Source organism: Canis lupus, unplaced genomic scaffold (assembly GCF_011100685.1).
Source record: "Canis lupus familiaris isolate Mischka breed German Shepherd unplaced genomic scaffold, alternate assembly UU_Cfam_GSD_1.0 chrUn_S1517H1701, whole genome shotgun sequence".
Lineage (NCBI taxonomy): Eukaryota > Metazoa > Chordata > Mammalia > Carnivora > Canidae > Canis > Canis lupus.
In genome coordinates, this window is record NW_023330354.1 from 103,357 (window position 1) to 119,500 (window position 16,144).

General features: G+C 36.5%; 1 pseudogene; it reads left to right on the plus strand.

Annotated features, from left to right (window-relative positions):
* LOC119869222 overlaps nt 1–16,144 on the plus strand; it is a 50,545-nt pseudogene that overhangs the window by 8,379 nt on the left and 26,022 nt on the right.

Sequence of the window (16,144 nt, forward strand, 5' to 3'; positions counted from 1 at the left end):
ATTCAAAGTGAACCACCTTTAGGAAGTTAGTGAACTACAAAACACACAAACACAGACACACACAGAAAAGCAAATGAAATTAGGAAAATAATGAATAATAAAAATGAGAACTTTGAAAGAGCAATCATCAAAAACAAATCCAAATATAATTCTTAGATTTGAAAAATAAGTAAACTGAAGAATTCAACAGAAAATGTCAAAAGTAGACTCAACCATGCAGAAGAGGGAATCAGTAACTTGAAAGAGAAGTCATGGAAAATAATCTAGAGGAGCAAAATGAAAAAAGAATGACAGAGAGTGAAAAATCCTATGGGAATTATGAATCACAATCAAAAGGAATGACATTTGCATTATAGGAATTTCCTGAAGGAGACAAGAAAGGGAGAAAGACCAGTAATGGCTGAAATGTCCCCTAATCTAGGGGAAAAAATGAACATCCAGATTCATCAGGTCCAGAGGACCTCAAATAGGATGAACCTGAATAGGGCTACACTGAGACACATTATAGTCAAACTGCCAAAAGTCAAAGACAAAGAAAGAATTTTAAGAGCAGTGCAGGAAAAAGTTACGCACAAAGGAACACCCAAAAGATTATTAACACATTTCTCACAAAAACATTTTAGTCAAAAATCAAAACAAAACATTTTAATCAAGGAATGGGATGACATACTCAAACTATTGGAGGAAAATAACTGTCAACCAAGTATTATTCTATATTGGCTAAACTGTCCCTTGAAACAAAGCAAGGATAAAGACTTCCCTGAGCAAATAACCAGTAAAGGAGTTCCTTATCACTATATCTACCTTACAAAAGATGCTAATGGAAGTTCTTTAAGTAAAGGAACAATAATTATCACAAAAAGATAAAAAGATAGCAAAAATCTCAGTGGTAATGGTAAACATACAGTCATATATTCTGCAATATGGTAACAGGGATAGTTAATTCACTTAAAACTCTAGCTGAAGTTTTAAAAAATGTACTAAAAATAACCATGTTAATCTGTTATTACACAATGTAAAAGCGATAACCAAAAAGGAGGAGAGGGAGTAAAAGTGTAAAGGTTATCAATTTTATCAAAGTTGTATCAGTTTAAAATGAGGTGTTATAAGTTTAAGATATTATATGTAAGCCTCATTGTAATTACTAGGAAAATCCTTTAGTAATTACATAAAACATAGATAGGAACTCAAAGCACAATGATACCAAAAGACATCAAAACACACCCTAAAAAAGTAACAGGTTTAAATAAGAAATAATGGGTGTACAAAATAACCAGAAAATAATGAACAAAATGGCAATAATAAATCCTTATCTATAAATAATTACTTTAGTTGTAAACAGATTTCTTCAATTAAAAGCCACAAAATGGCTAAATGGATTAAAAACCATACCCAACATTATGGTGCCTAAAAAAGACTCACTTTACCCTCAAAGACACACAGAATAAAGGGATGAAAAAAGACGTTTCAAGCAAATGGCACTAAATTACTGGCACTAAATTTACTTACATTACATGTATTATAAAAATGATATGAGATAAAGAAGGTTATTATATAATGAGAAAATGGCCATTGCTTTAATAAGATAACAACAATTGTAAATATTTTGTGCATAACGTTGGAATACCTGAATATATATAAGGCAGAAACTGACAAAGCTCAAAGGAGAAATCAACAGTAATGCAATGGATAGATCATCCAGAAAACCAATCAGGAAACAGTATACCTAAAAAACATTACAGACCAAACAGACCTAACACATACATAGAACATTCTCTTCAACAATGGCAGAACAGATATTTTTATCAAGCAGGCAGGGAATACTTTTTAGAACAGACCATAAACTTTGCCACAAAACAAGTCTTAGCAAACTCAGGAAGACTGAAATTACACCAAATATCTTTTTTGACTACAGTGCATGAAATTAAAAATCAATCCCAACAGGAAAGCTGGAAAACTCATGACCATATGCAAATTAAATAACACTCTCCTTAAAACCATTTGATCAATTGATAGTTAAAGGAGAAATAGAAAAGGTTTTTTTATTTTTTATTTTTTGAGACAAACAAAAATGAAAGTACAACATACCAGAACTTGTGGGCTATAATAAAAGCAATTCTAATTGGAAGTTCACAGCAATAAACATCTACATTAAGAAGCAAAAAAAGATCCTAAATAAGTAACCTAAGTCTCTAAGCCTTAAGGAACCAGAAAAAGTGGAACTGAGTCCAAAATTAGAAGAAATAAAAATGAAAGTAAACATAAATGAAATAGAGAATAGAAAAACAATAGAAAGGAATAGCCAAAGTAAGAGCTGGTTCTTTGAAAAGATAAATAAACCCTTAGGCAAACCCTTACGTACACTAACAAAGAAAAGGCAAAGGACCCAAATCAATAAAATTATAAATGTAAAAAAGCACATTACAAGTGATACTACAGAAATACAAAGATCTTAACAATATACCAATATACTACACAACATAGAATAAATGAAAAAAATTATCTGAAATGCACAACTTACCAAGAATGAATCAGGAAAAATTAGAAAATGCAACTAGACCATCTACTAGTTAGATGATTGAATAAGTAATCAAAAATGCCCCAAGGGGGAATAAACATTGTTAAAATGACCACAGGATGCAAAGCAATCTACAGATTTAATAAAATCTCCATCTACCAACAGCACTTTTCACAGACCTACATAATCCTAAAATTTGTATGGACCCACAAAAAACCCCAAAGAGCCAAAGCAATCTTGAAAAAGAAAAACAGAACTAGAAGTAGCACAATCCTAGATTTCCAGTTATATTGCAAAGCTGTAGTAATGAAAATCATATAGTACTGGCACAAAAATAGGCACATGGATCAAGAACAGAACAGAGGGCCCAGAAATAAGCCTGCAGTTATTAGGTTAATTAATCTACAACAAAGGAGGCAGGAATATGCAATGGGAAAGAGTCTCTTAACTAAAAGGTGCTGGAAAACTGGACATTGAGAGCTTGTTTGGAGGTTCTAGCAGGGGAGCGCAGCTACTCGTGTACCCTTGACCGAAGATCGGTCCTCCTCTATCGGGGATGGTCGTCGTCTTCCACCGAGCACCCAGCTTCGGGAGGGACGCACATGGAGCAGTGAGAGAGGAAGGGGACACCCGCCTAGCCAGCCAGATCGCCGATCAACCCTGGTGATCAATGGGGTGACAGGTGTCGCAGCCAGATCGCCCTCACATCCAACAGCTACAAGCAAATGAATGAAGTTGGACCTACACCATACACAAAAATAAACTCACAATGGATTAAGGACCTAATTGGGAGACTTGAAACCATAAAAATCCCAGAAGACAACATATCTGATATCAGCCACAGAAACATTTTTCTAGATATGTCTCTAAAGCAAGAGAAATAAGAACAAAAATAAATTATTGCAACTACATCAAAATAAAAACTTGTGCATAGCAAAGGAAACCACCAAGAAAAGACAACCTACTGAATGAGAGAAGATATTTACAAATGACATATCTGATAAGGGATATCCAAAATATATAAAGAACTTCCACACTGAATGCCAAAAAAACCAATCCAATTTAAAAATGGGCAGAAGACATGAACAAACATTTCTCCAAAGATGATATGCAGATGGCCCACAGACACATGAAAAGATGCTCAACATCACTCACCATCAGGGAAATGCAAATCAAAACTGCAATGAGATATTACCTCACATGGGTCAGAATGGCTAAAATTAACAACACAGGAAACAGATGTTGGCAAGTATATGAAGAAAAAGGAACTTTTGTGCAATAATGGTGCGAATGCAAACTCAAGTGCATCCATTGTGGTAAACAACTTGGGATTTCCTCACAAAATTAAATATAGAAGTTCTATATGATCCAGTAATTCCACTGCTGGGTATTTACCCAAAGAATATGAAAACACTAATTTGAAAGATACATGCATCCCTATGTTTGCTGAAATATTATTTTTAATAGCCAAATTATTGAAGCAGTTCAAGCATCCATCAATAGGTGAAAGGATAAGAAGAGGTTGTGGGGATCCCCAGGTGGCTCAGCGGTTTAGCGCCACCTTTGGCCCAGGGCATGATCCTGGGGTCCCGGGACCGAGTACCACATCGGGCTCTCTCCCTGCTTCTCCCTCTGCCTGTGTCGCTGTGTCTCTGCTCCCCGCCCCCGTCTCTCTCTCTCTCTCTCTCTCTCTCTCATAAATAAAATCTTAAAAAAAGAAGAGGTGGTGGACACACACACACACACACACACACACACACAAACACACTAGAATATTACCCAGCCATAAAGAAAAAAAAGAAATCTTGCCATTTGCAACAACATGGAATGATCTTAGAGGGTATAATGCTAAATGAAATAAGTCAGAGAAAGATAAATCCCATATGATTTCACTCACATGTGGAATTTAAGAAACAAAACAAAAAAGACATACCTAAAACAGACTTTTTTAAAAAATTTATTTATAATAGTCACAGAGAGAGAGAGAGAGAGAGAGAGAGAGGCAGAGACACAGGCAGAGGGAGAAGCAGGCTCCATGCACCGGGAACCCGACGTGGGACTCGATCCCCGGTCTCCAGGATCGCCCCCTGGGCCAAAGGCAGGCGCTAAACCGCTGCGCCACCCAGGGATCCCTAAAACAGACTTTTAAATATAGAAAACAAACTGGTGGTTGACAGAGGGGAGGTAGGTGGGAAGATATGAGCAATGAGTGAAGGGGATTAAGAGTACATTCATTATGATGAGCACTAAGTAATGTATAGAGTTCCTGAATCGCTTTATTGTATACTTGAAACTAATATAACACTGTATGTTAACTATAGTGGAATTTTTAAAATAAATAATTTTTTAAAGCTGCAACCTCCCTCCCCACATGAGTATCTCCCTATTATCATTACCTGATTAGTTTTTCTCCATACTATAAACATTTTACTTCTTTAATAGCCTACATTCCACTTCTTAAATTTTTTTAAAGATTTTATTTATTTATTCATGAGAGACACACACACAGAGAGGCAGAAAAACAGGAAGAGAGAGAAGCAGGCTCCATGCAGGAAGCCCAATGTGGGACTCAATCCCAGGACTCCAGGATCACACCCTGAGCCAAAGGCAGATGCTCAACTGCTGAGCCATCCAGGCGTCCCTCCTCTTCTTAAATATAAACTCACCTAGGGCAAAGACTTTTTGTCATTTTGATCAGTGCTCATTCCTGGCATATAAAAAGTGCTCAATAAATATATGTTGAGTAAAAAAAAAAAATGTCCCAAAGAAGAAAAGTCCAGGACCAGATGGATTCACTGTGAATTTTACCAAACATTTAAATTAAGATTTAAAATCAATACTTATCAAATTCTCCATAAAATTAATAATGAAGGAACACTCTCAAACTCATTTTAGGAGGCTAGCATTATCCTGATAACAAAATCAGAAAAGAATGCTACTAGAAAGAAAAGAAAACTACAGGCCAATATCCTAATGATTATAGATGCAAAAATTCTCAACAAAGTACTAACAAAGAATTCAGTAGCCTATGGGGCACCTGGGTGGCTCAGTCAGTTAAGCATCTGCCTTCAGCTTAGGTCATGATCTCAGGGTTCTGAGAGTGAGCCCTGCATCAGGCTCCTCTGCCCCTCACTTGGTTTGTGCTTTCTCTCTTACTCTCTCAAGTAAAATTTTTAAAAAAAATTCAGCGGCCTATCAAAAGAATCATTAGAAGGATAATTGACCATATTCAAGTGGGATTTATCCCTGGGTTGAAAGGATGGTTCAAAATATGGAAATCGATCAATGTGATACATCACATTAATAGAATGAAAGAAAAGAATCCTATGATCATCTCAATAGACACAGAAAAAGCATTTGACAAAATCCAACATTTATGAAAAAACAGTTAACAAATTAGGTATGGAAATAACATACCTCAATATACTAAAAGCCATATATGCCAAGCCCATAGCTGATATCACACTCAGTGGTGAAAGGTTGAAAGCTTTTCTTCCAAGATCAGCAACAAGATAAGGTGCCCACTCTCACCATTCCTATGCAATATAGAAATAAAAGTCCTAGCTAGAGCAATCAGTAACTAGCTAACTAAATAAATGCCATCAGAATTTTTTTTAATTTTTTATTTATTTATGATAGTCACAGAGAGAGAGAGAGGCAGAGACATAGGCAGAGGGAGAAGCAGGCTCCATGCACCGGGACCCCGACGTGGGATTCGATCCCGGGTCTCCAGGATCGCGCCCTGGGCCAAAGGCAGGCGCCAAACCGCTGCGCCACCCAGGGATCCCCAGAATTTTTTTTTTTAATGTATGGTCTCTGTTTGAAGATGATTTGTTTTTATATAAAGAAAATCCTAAAAACTCAACCAAAAGCCTGTTACACCAACCAACAAATGCAATAAAGTTACAGGACACAAAATCAGCATACAAAATTTAAAAGAATTTCTACATAGCAACAGCAGATTTTCTGAAAAGAAACTTATCCCATTTTGCAATTGCATCAAAAACAGTAACATACTTAGGAATAAGTTTAACTGAGAAAGTGAAAGATATCTACCCTGAAAACTAGAAGGCATTGATAAAAGCAATCCAGGAAGACACAAACTGTGGATTAAAAAAATTAATACTATTAAAATGTCAATACTACCAAAAGCCATCCATAGAGTCAATGAAATCCCTATCAAGATTCCAATGGCTTTTTTTCCCCGAAGGAAACTGCTCCTAAAATTTATATGGAACCAAAAGAGATCTCAAATAGGCAAAGAAATCCCGAGAAAAAAGAACAAAGCAGGAGGCATCAGTCTTCCTGATTTCCAGCCATACTATAAAGTTCTAGTTACCAAAACATTATGGTACTGGCACAAAAATGGATAAGGGGTCAATAGAAAGAATAGAAACCCAAAAAATAGACCCAAACACATAAAGTCAACAAATATTTGACAGGGAAGACAAGAATACTGTATGAAGAAAGGACAATCTGTTCAATAAATGATGCTGGGGTAACTAAATATTCACATGTAAAAGAATGAAATTGGACCCATATCTTACACCACTTATAAATATTAACCAAAAATGGATTAAGACTTAAGTGTGAGACACGAAATTCCAAAAATAAAACATAGGACCAAATTTCCTTGACATGGGTCTTAGGGATCATTTTTTTGCTACAACATCTCATGCAAAAGCAACAAAGTCAAAAATAACTAATGTAGTATGACTACACTAAAAATCTTTTGCACTCTACAGAAACTATCCACAAAGTGAAAAGACTACCTACAAACTGGTAAAAAAGCATTTATAAACCATTTATCTTCTAAGGGATCACTATACAAAACATAACTCATGAAATTCAATAGCAAAAACCAAATAAGTCCATTAAGAAATGGCAAAGAACATGCATAGACATTTCTCCTAAGAAGATATATAAAGGGTCAACAAGCACATGGGAAAAGACATTCAACAGGGATGCCTGGGTGGCTCAGGGGTTAAGGGTCAGCCCTTGGCTCAGGGCATGATCCCAGGATCCTGGGAATCAGTCCCACATTAGGCTCCCTGCAGGGAGCCTGCTTCTGTCTCTGCCTCTGTGTGTCTCCTATGAATAAAAAAATAAAATCTTAAAAAAAAGACATTCGACATCACTAGTCATTAGGGAAATGCAAATTAAAGCTACAATATCCCTTCACACCTGTTAGAATTGCTACTATGCAATTGATAAATTATCGAACCCTGCATCTGCAGCTAAGTATGTACTACATGTTGGCTAATTCAATTTAATTTTTTAAAAAAGAAAAAGGGTTGCCTACATGAAGCAAAAAAAGAAAAAGAGTGGGTTCTACCAAAAGAGAACAATTATTGGCATGGCTGTAGTGGAAAGGGAATCCTTGCTGATAGGATTGTAAATTCATGCATCCAATATGGAAAACAGCATGGAGAATCCTAAAAAAAAAAAAAAAAAAAAAAAAAGATCTAGTTAGGATCTAGCAATTCCACCTCTGAGAATATACTGAAGGAAACAAAAACACTAATGCAAAAAGATACCTGCACCCGCATTGTCACAGCAGTAGTATTTACAAAAGCCAAGACATGGAAACAACCTAAGTGTCCATCAGTAAGTTAATGAATAAAGAAGTAGTGGTATGCATACACAGATACACATTTCTCTTCTGAATAGCTCCTACAGTGTTTGGCTTTGTTAGCAGACAGCACAAGTCAGATACCACAAAACACAGCGTGTAGGAAGCTTCTCCTTTTGGTTCCAGTGCACTTATTGGTTTTCCTTTTCTTTTTTCTTTTCTTTTCTTTTCTTTTCTTTTCTTTTCTTTGTTGTTTTTTTTTTTTTGTTTTGTTTTGTTTTTTTGTTTTTTTTTTTGGATTGTTTGCTTTGGCCCTGTGACTGCTAGCAATTTAAAGCAACCCAGTTACAGTCCTCCTTCAGTGAGTTTTACAGGCATCCTGATGAATAAATTCTCCCTTTCCCTACCAGCTACTAACCAAATCTAGGTCACAATATCCCGGCAAATTTTTCTACCTTCCAATGGGTCCCAGTAACACACCCTCTCCAATAAAGTCTAAAACTCATTTTTTGGATATGGGGGGGGTGCTCTCATCCAAAATGATGCCTCCCTTGGACTGTCTGTCTCAGAACTAGAAGTAGTAAGTTGCCCCTCACATCTGTCATTCCTCTCTTCCTATTGTTTTGTTTTTGTTTCTCGTTGTACATAACTACTCTTTAAAATTACATAGTTATTCTTTTTATTACATTTTCCTTGTTCACATTTCTAGTGTGGTTTCTGTCTCCTGAATGGACACAAACTGTTAAGAAAGTCTATAAAATGAGGCTAGTAATAGTGACTCCTTAGATTGGTTTTCATGATTATAGGAGTTATATGGATAAAGTTCTTTTTTTGATAAGATTTCATTTATTTATTTATTCATGAGAGACATACAGAGAGAGAGGCAGGGACACAGGCAGAAGGAGAAGCAGGCTCCATGCAGGAAGCCCGATGGGGACTCGATCCCAGGACTCCAGGATCATGCCCTATGCCGAAGGCAGGCTCTAAACTGCTGAGCTACCCAGGCAATCCCTAGATAAAGTTCTTAAACCATGTAGATTGGTAATAGTCTTTATCTATTCAGAGACAGGTTTACAACTGGTAATCCCTGTCAAAACTTTCAATAGATAATTCTTGTAACAAAAACAAAAAAATTTAAGAAATTCCTGCTGAGAAATTATCTACCTTCTTCTTTTTAAAAAAAAAATTATCTACCTTCTAAAGAACACATTCTCCAATCCTTAGAGTTGTAACAACACCTTGTTTAGACCTCTATTCTAATTACAGTACAACCCTACTATATACAAACTATTTCTTACCCAAAGGACTCAGCTTCTTGAGGAAAATCATCACATTTTATTATTTACTGAATCTCTTGGTATAGTATAGATGCTCATGTAGGTTTGTGATGAGTCAGAGTACAGCTACCTTGCCAACATATCACAACCCAACAATGTCCCTGATTTTTCTCAACTCTCTTTTTAAAAATATTTTATTTAGTCATGAGAGAGAGAGAGAGAGAGAGAAAGGCAGAGAGAGAGGAGGAAGGAGAAGCAGGCTCAATGTGGGGCTCGATCCCAGGACCCTGGGATCACAACCCAAGCCGAAGGCAGATGCCTAAACAACTGAACTACCCAGGCACCCTTTTTCTCATCGCTCTGATCTACATTCTGCATGGATTGCTGAAAGAGTCTTTCCAACAGTATGCTCCACCAAACTTCATAAAAATAACCATGCCCCTATATTATCTTGACTCAAAACTACTTGAGTTTCATTTCAGGTATTGGTAGATCAATAAAATCTGATATTCCTATAACCTTCCCTCTTGCCTGACTTAAAGATCTTCAACAGGAATTAAATAATTTTGCAAAACATTGTCCACCAACCCCATCCCCTCCTTTTCCTTAGTAATTTTCAAGGGACAGTAGGATAACTTTAGAGTCATATAAGTATAATGCAGAAAGAACGGATGCACTGCCTTCTGAAAGGAAAAACTTAAAAGAGACCTTCAAAGATTTGTAAACATACAACCAAGCGAGATCTATAGTTTTATGACCAACTTATTTATTGGTACACTATAGTTTGAAAGAATATTCTTCAGTATTATATAGTCTTCTGCCATTAATTTTACTTGAATGGCAATTGTTTAGAGTAAGAGCTAGCATTCTTATATATACGAAAAAAATTAGTAAAGGAATTTTTATACTATACCCTTGTTCTTGTCTTTTGAGTTCTATCTTGCATTTATTTCAAATTCTACACTCCAACACAGCAAAACCAAAAGTTAAAGAGGTTTTCTTTTTTTTGCTACTGTTTTAAAGCTAATCTGGTTTGCTTTCAACTGCAAGTCATTTTAGTTTTATAAAGGTCTCCATTCTGTCTGACTTCATTAAATATTCACTTGAGTAGTGTGCACTTTACATTCAGAGAGTAAATATGACAGTATTCCCCTCTTGTCTCTGGTTTTGTTCTCTGTGGTTTCACAGTTACCCAAGGTCAACCGCACTGCAGGAAGCAGATGATCTTTTTTCCGATGTATGGTCAAAAGGTCAATAGTAGGTTGCCTTTTGTTTTGTTGATTGTTTCCTTTGCTGTGCAAAACCTTTTTATTTTCGTATAGTCCCAATATTTTATTTTTCTTTTATCTCCCTTGTCTCAGAAGACATATCTAGAAAAATGTTTTGGCTTATGTCAGAGACGTAAGAAAGCCTGTGCTCGTTTCTAGGATTTTTATGGTTTCAGGTCTCACATTTATGTCTTTAATTCATTTTGAGTTTATTTTTATGTATGGTATAAGAAAGTGGTCCAGTTTCATTTGTTTACATGTCGCTGACCAATTTTCCCAGTTTCCTTTGTTGAAGAGACTGTCTTTTTCCAACTGGATACTCTTGCCTCTTTTATTGAAGATTAATTGATCACATAGTTGTAGGTTTATTTCTGCGTTTTCTATTGGTCATTGGTCATTGCGTCTATTTTTGTGCCAGTACCATACGGTTTTGACTCCTACAGCTTTGTAATAGAACTTGAAGTCCAGAATTGTGATACTTTCAGCTTTTGTTTTAAAAATTGCTTTGACCATTTGGAGTCTTTTGTGGTTCCATATATATTTTATAATTTTTTTTATTTCTATGAAAAACGCTCTTGGCATTTTCATAGGGACTGTATTAAATCTGTAGATTGTTGTGGATAGTATAGATATTTCAACAAAATTTGTTCTTCCAATCCATGGGCAAAGAATATTTTTCCCTTTATTTGTGTTGTATTCAATTTCTTTCACCAGTGTTTTATAGTTTTGAGAGGGACAGGTCCTTCAACTGTTTGGTTAAGCTTATTCCCTGGTATCTTATTATATTAGGTGAAATCTATTGAATGGGAGAAGATATTTGTAAATGGTTTATCTAAAAAAGTTTTAATATTCCTTTCTGATATTTCCTACCCATTTTTTCTCCCTTCCCTTCTATTCCCTTTCACTATTATTTATATTCCCCCAAATGAATGAGACAGTATAATGTTTGTCCTTCTCCGACTGACTTATTTCACTCAGCATAATACCCTCCAGTTCCATCCACGTTGAAGCAAATGGTGGGTATTGGTCATTTCTAATGGCTGAGGAATATTCCATTGTATACATAAACCACATCTTCTTTATCCATTCATCTTTCGATGGACACCGAGGCTCCTTCCACAGTTTGGCTATTGTGGACATTGCTGCTAGAAACATCGGGGTGCAGGTGTCCCGGCGTTTCATTGCATCTGTATCTTTGGGGTAAATCCCCAGCAGTGCAATTGCTGGGTCGTAGGGCATGTCTATTTTTAACTCTTTGAGGAACCTCCACACAGTTTTCCAGAGTGGCTGCACCAGTTCACATTCCCACCAACAGTGCAAGAGGGTTCCCTTTCCTCCGCATCCTCTCCAACATTTGTGGTTTCCTGTCTTGTTAATTTTCCCCATTCTCACTGGTGTGAGGTGGTATCTCATTGTGGTTATGATTTGTATTTTCCTGATGGCAAGTGATGCAGAGCATTTTCTCATGTGCTTGTTGGCCATGTCTAGGTCTTCCTCTGTGAGATTTCTGTTCATGTCTTTTGCCCATTTCATGATTGGATTGTTTGTTTCTTTGCTGTTGAGTTGAGTAAGTTCTTTATAGATCTTGGAAACTAGCCCTTTATCTGATAGTCATTCGCAAATATCTTCTCCCATTCTGTAGGTTGTCTTTTAGTTTTGTTGACTGTATCCTTTGCTGTGCAAAAGCTTCTTATCTTGATGAAGTCCCAATAGTTCATTGGTCTTGATTGCAACCGCTTAACAGCCATTTTAGTGTGAAAGTAACCATAGATGATGTGTAAACAAGTGGATACGGCTAGGTCCCAATAAAACATTATTTACTTAAACTGGTGGTTGGCCAGATTTGTTCGTAAGATTATAGTAGAGTCTATTTCCTTCTAGAGTTACTTTGCCCCATACTAAAGTGTACCTTTCTGGAGTTCCTACTGAATACCCTGTGTATTCACCAATCACTCTCTCTCCACTCTGGCTGGTAGAAATTCACATATATATGGCCCTCTGTGGATTCTGGCAGTTTTTCAGTTTATAGCTCCTAGTTATTGCTGTCTTAGAAGTTTGTTTTCTATCTATCCTTTGGGATTTTACCTACAAATATAAAAGCTAGATTCTAAGACTTAAGCATATCTCTTGATCTTCTTCTCTGTCTAGCTCCCTTTCCTCCACCACCCAGTATTGAAAATTCTAGATGTTCCAAACTCTGTCTCCTCCTATGTGTAAGCCCATTTTCTGGTAGGCTGACCTTTAGGAGTTATAGTTCATAAGTGCCTCCATGCAGAAATCTAGGGGTGATCATAGGGTGTGCCTTTTTTCACACAGTCCTGTGTTTCCTTATGTTCAATATCTGAAAACACTTGTTTTATGTATTTTGCCCAAGTTTCTAGTTGTTTGTTGCTGAAGAATAATTTCATACTTTTTTTTTTTACTGTTTCTTACTGTGTTTAAATTGGGCACAAATTACTTAATCTTGATATTCTAATTGTCTCTGATTTGACCAGTAAGTTTCTCTAAAAGCTGGCTCCTGGGATCCCTGGGTGGCGCAGCGGTTTGGCGCCTGCCTTTGGCCCAGGGCGCGATCCTGGAGACCCGGGATCGAATCCCACGTCGGGCTCCCGGTGCATGGAGCCTGCTTCTCCCTCTGCCTGTGTCTCTGCCTCTCTCTCTCTCTCTCTCTCTCTCTCTGACTATCATAAATAAATAAAAATTAAAAAAAATTGATTAAAAAAAAAAAGCTGGCTCCTTAAACCTTTCATCCTAATGCTATAATTTTTTGAGCACTTTCTTATTTTCTGGTATAGAAACAAATCTAGTCTCATTTTGAATTTTTTTGTTTTTAGTTCTAAACAGACCATTTTCTCAAGGGGACCTGGCTCATTTTAAAGTGAAATAGTATTTAAATAGAGGTTGGGATAGAGGAGTGACATTTAATTATGTTAAAATATCACATGGCTATCTTTTGTTTAATGGACCATAAAGGGTCAAAGGAGATCAGAAAGGAAAGCATTGTAATAAAGTCACACAAAATGATAGTCACTTAGACCAAAATAGTAATGGTGAAAAATTGTATATGAGTTATGAGATAAAAAGTTGTACACACACACTACTGGGGCCAATACTTAGTTAGAAGGTGGGCCTCTATTCAAAATTTGGTTTGGATGTTAAGACTGACAATACCAGTGGCACCTGGACGGCTCAGTCAGTTAAACATCTGCCTTCAGTTCAGGTTATGATCCTAGGGTCCTGGGATCAAGCCCCATGTTTGGCTCCCTGCTCAGCAGGAGAGTCTGCTTCTCCCCCTCTCTCTGCCACTCTCCTGCTTGTGAGCTTTCACTCAAATAGAAAAAAAAAACTACTTTCAGACATGCCTTGGAGCTACCCTTATGTCACAGAAAGCCTCATTATGTGAGTAATAGACACTTTCAATCCTTTTTAAGAGACCAAGGAAAAGAAACTGACTTAGAGTTTTATGGTATTTGGAAGATGGGTCTGGGGTGAGAATTTCTGTGCATTGATAAGGGCATACTTGGTGTGACCCTCCTGCCAATAAGGGAAGCACCTGGACTATCTTATTAGGTTTCCAGATGTGGAACACAAAGGAAGAGCTGTCAGCAATCAAGTCTAACATCAAGAAGTAGAGTCAGACTCTATTACACAGAGCTCCTTACAAGATTTGTTTTGCCTCTGAGTAACTGGTGTTGTAGAGTTGCCATAGACACAGTTGAAGAAAGCTGTTAACTTGAAAAAAATTTGGAGGGGAAGAATCAGAGTTTGCATTTCAGCATGTTAAGCTTCAGATTCAGTCTCTAAGATTTATTTGCATTGGAGATTTTTTACTTTCATAATTTGTTCTTTTTTACAAAAAAAAAAAACCCTGCCCACTAAGAAGGTCTCTGCCTAATGTAAATAAAATATTTTTACTAAAAATCAAAGTTACATAATTTCATAGAAGCTTTAATCCCAGAATCACTTAAAGATATACATCCTCCCTTAGTAGCTGATTTCTTTGGACAAAACAACAGACATGGAAAATAATTTGGAAATAGGTAAATAACATTAGTCGATAATTTTGATTATTGCTTGATATTTAGCAAAAAGGTGTTTTATGGGTAGGATACATGATAGCAGTAAAATTGTCTTTATTAATGTGAAGGGTTTTCTGTTCAAAATTAATATTATGTAATATTTAAATTATTGTCTTTTTAAATTATGTAGCTATTATGTTTTAGAACTTAAAAATTATGATTATTCCAAAATATGAGCTGTATTGATTCTGTAATATATTGGGATTTGTAATGTGATTCCATTTAGAAACATGTTCAAATTATTTTCTTATTTGCTTTAAAAGGATTAAATATAAGCTTGATTCAGTCTCTTTGGAGAAAAGTATCTCAAGAACCAGTTTTGTTTTTACTCCCCAAATAAACTGGAATTGACGGAATCAATACAAATGCCTACTTGTGTAAAATTAAATGATCTAGTAATTTCACAGGTTTTCAACAGTCCCATGAGAAATAATTCATCTGGTGGTCAACACCACCATTTCTCTTCCTTGGTGGTCTCGTCTTGTGATAGTTGACCTGGATCACTGCTCTTCTTTTCAAGTCAATAGATTTAAAAAATAGTTCAGAAGATAATAGACCTGGGTGCAAATTGTACCTCTGCTATCAAAAAATCATCAAGTCATTTAACATCTATAATCCTCATTTATCTTTCATCTATGAATGGAGGTTAATGTAAATGATCTCCATTTCTAGGTAGCTCAGGAATGCTTTAATGTTCTGATTCTGAGTCAAGCTCTGTGATTGAAACATTAAAGGTCTTTTGCCTTACCCCCAATCTGCTAAAACTGAACTGGGCAGCTAAATAAAAATAGTTTAACCCCACGCTGCAAGAAAAGAAAATGTTAGCAATTAACCCAGACAAGAAAGTTTTGTTAGAGGCAGAATGCATGGTTGAAACTTATTTTCAAAAGCTTTGCAAGTGTAAAGGACATTTAATTAGGCAATTTTGAACAAGCAGTCCAGAAACAGCTTAACACACAAAATGGCTAGAAGCTTCCAGAACACTAGTCTTCTCCCCCAGTGGTTTCTATGTGACATCACATCCATCTCCTCCCACTTATTCCCTCTTAGCCTTCTATTTTCTAAAATGTGGGACTGACGGAGGACATGAAAGCTTCTTTGTAAAATCTTTGAAGATTTTTTTTTTTTAAATTTTTTTTTTTAATTTTTATTTATTTATGATAGTCACACAGAGAGAGAGAGAGGCAGAGACATAGGCAGAGGGAGAAGCAGGCTCCATGCACCGGGAGCCTGATGTGGGATTCGATCCCGGGTCTCCAGGATCGCGCCCTGGGCCAAAGGCAGGCGCCAAACCGCTGCGCCACCCAGGGGTCCCCATCTTTGAAGATTTTAATCAGCAGGAGATTTTAGCTTCCAGAACACCTTCCCAACTTACTTCTCAGCTCTAATCCACACCAATCCTCAGCCACCAGACAACCCCAGGCCATAGA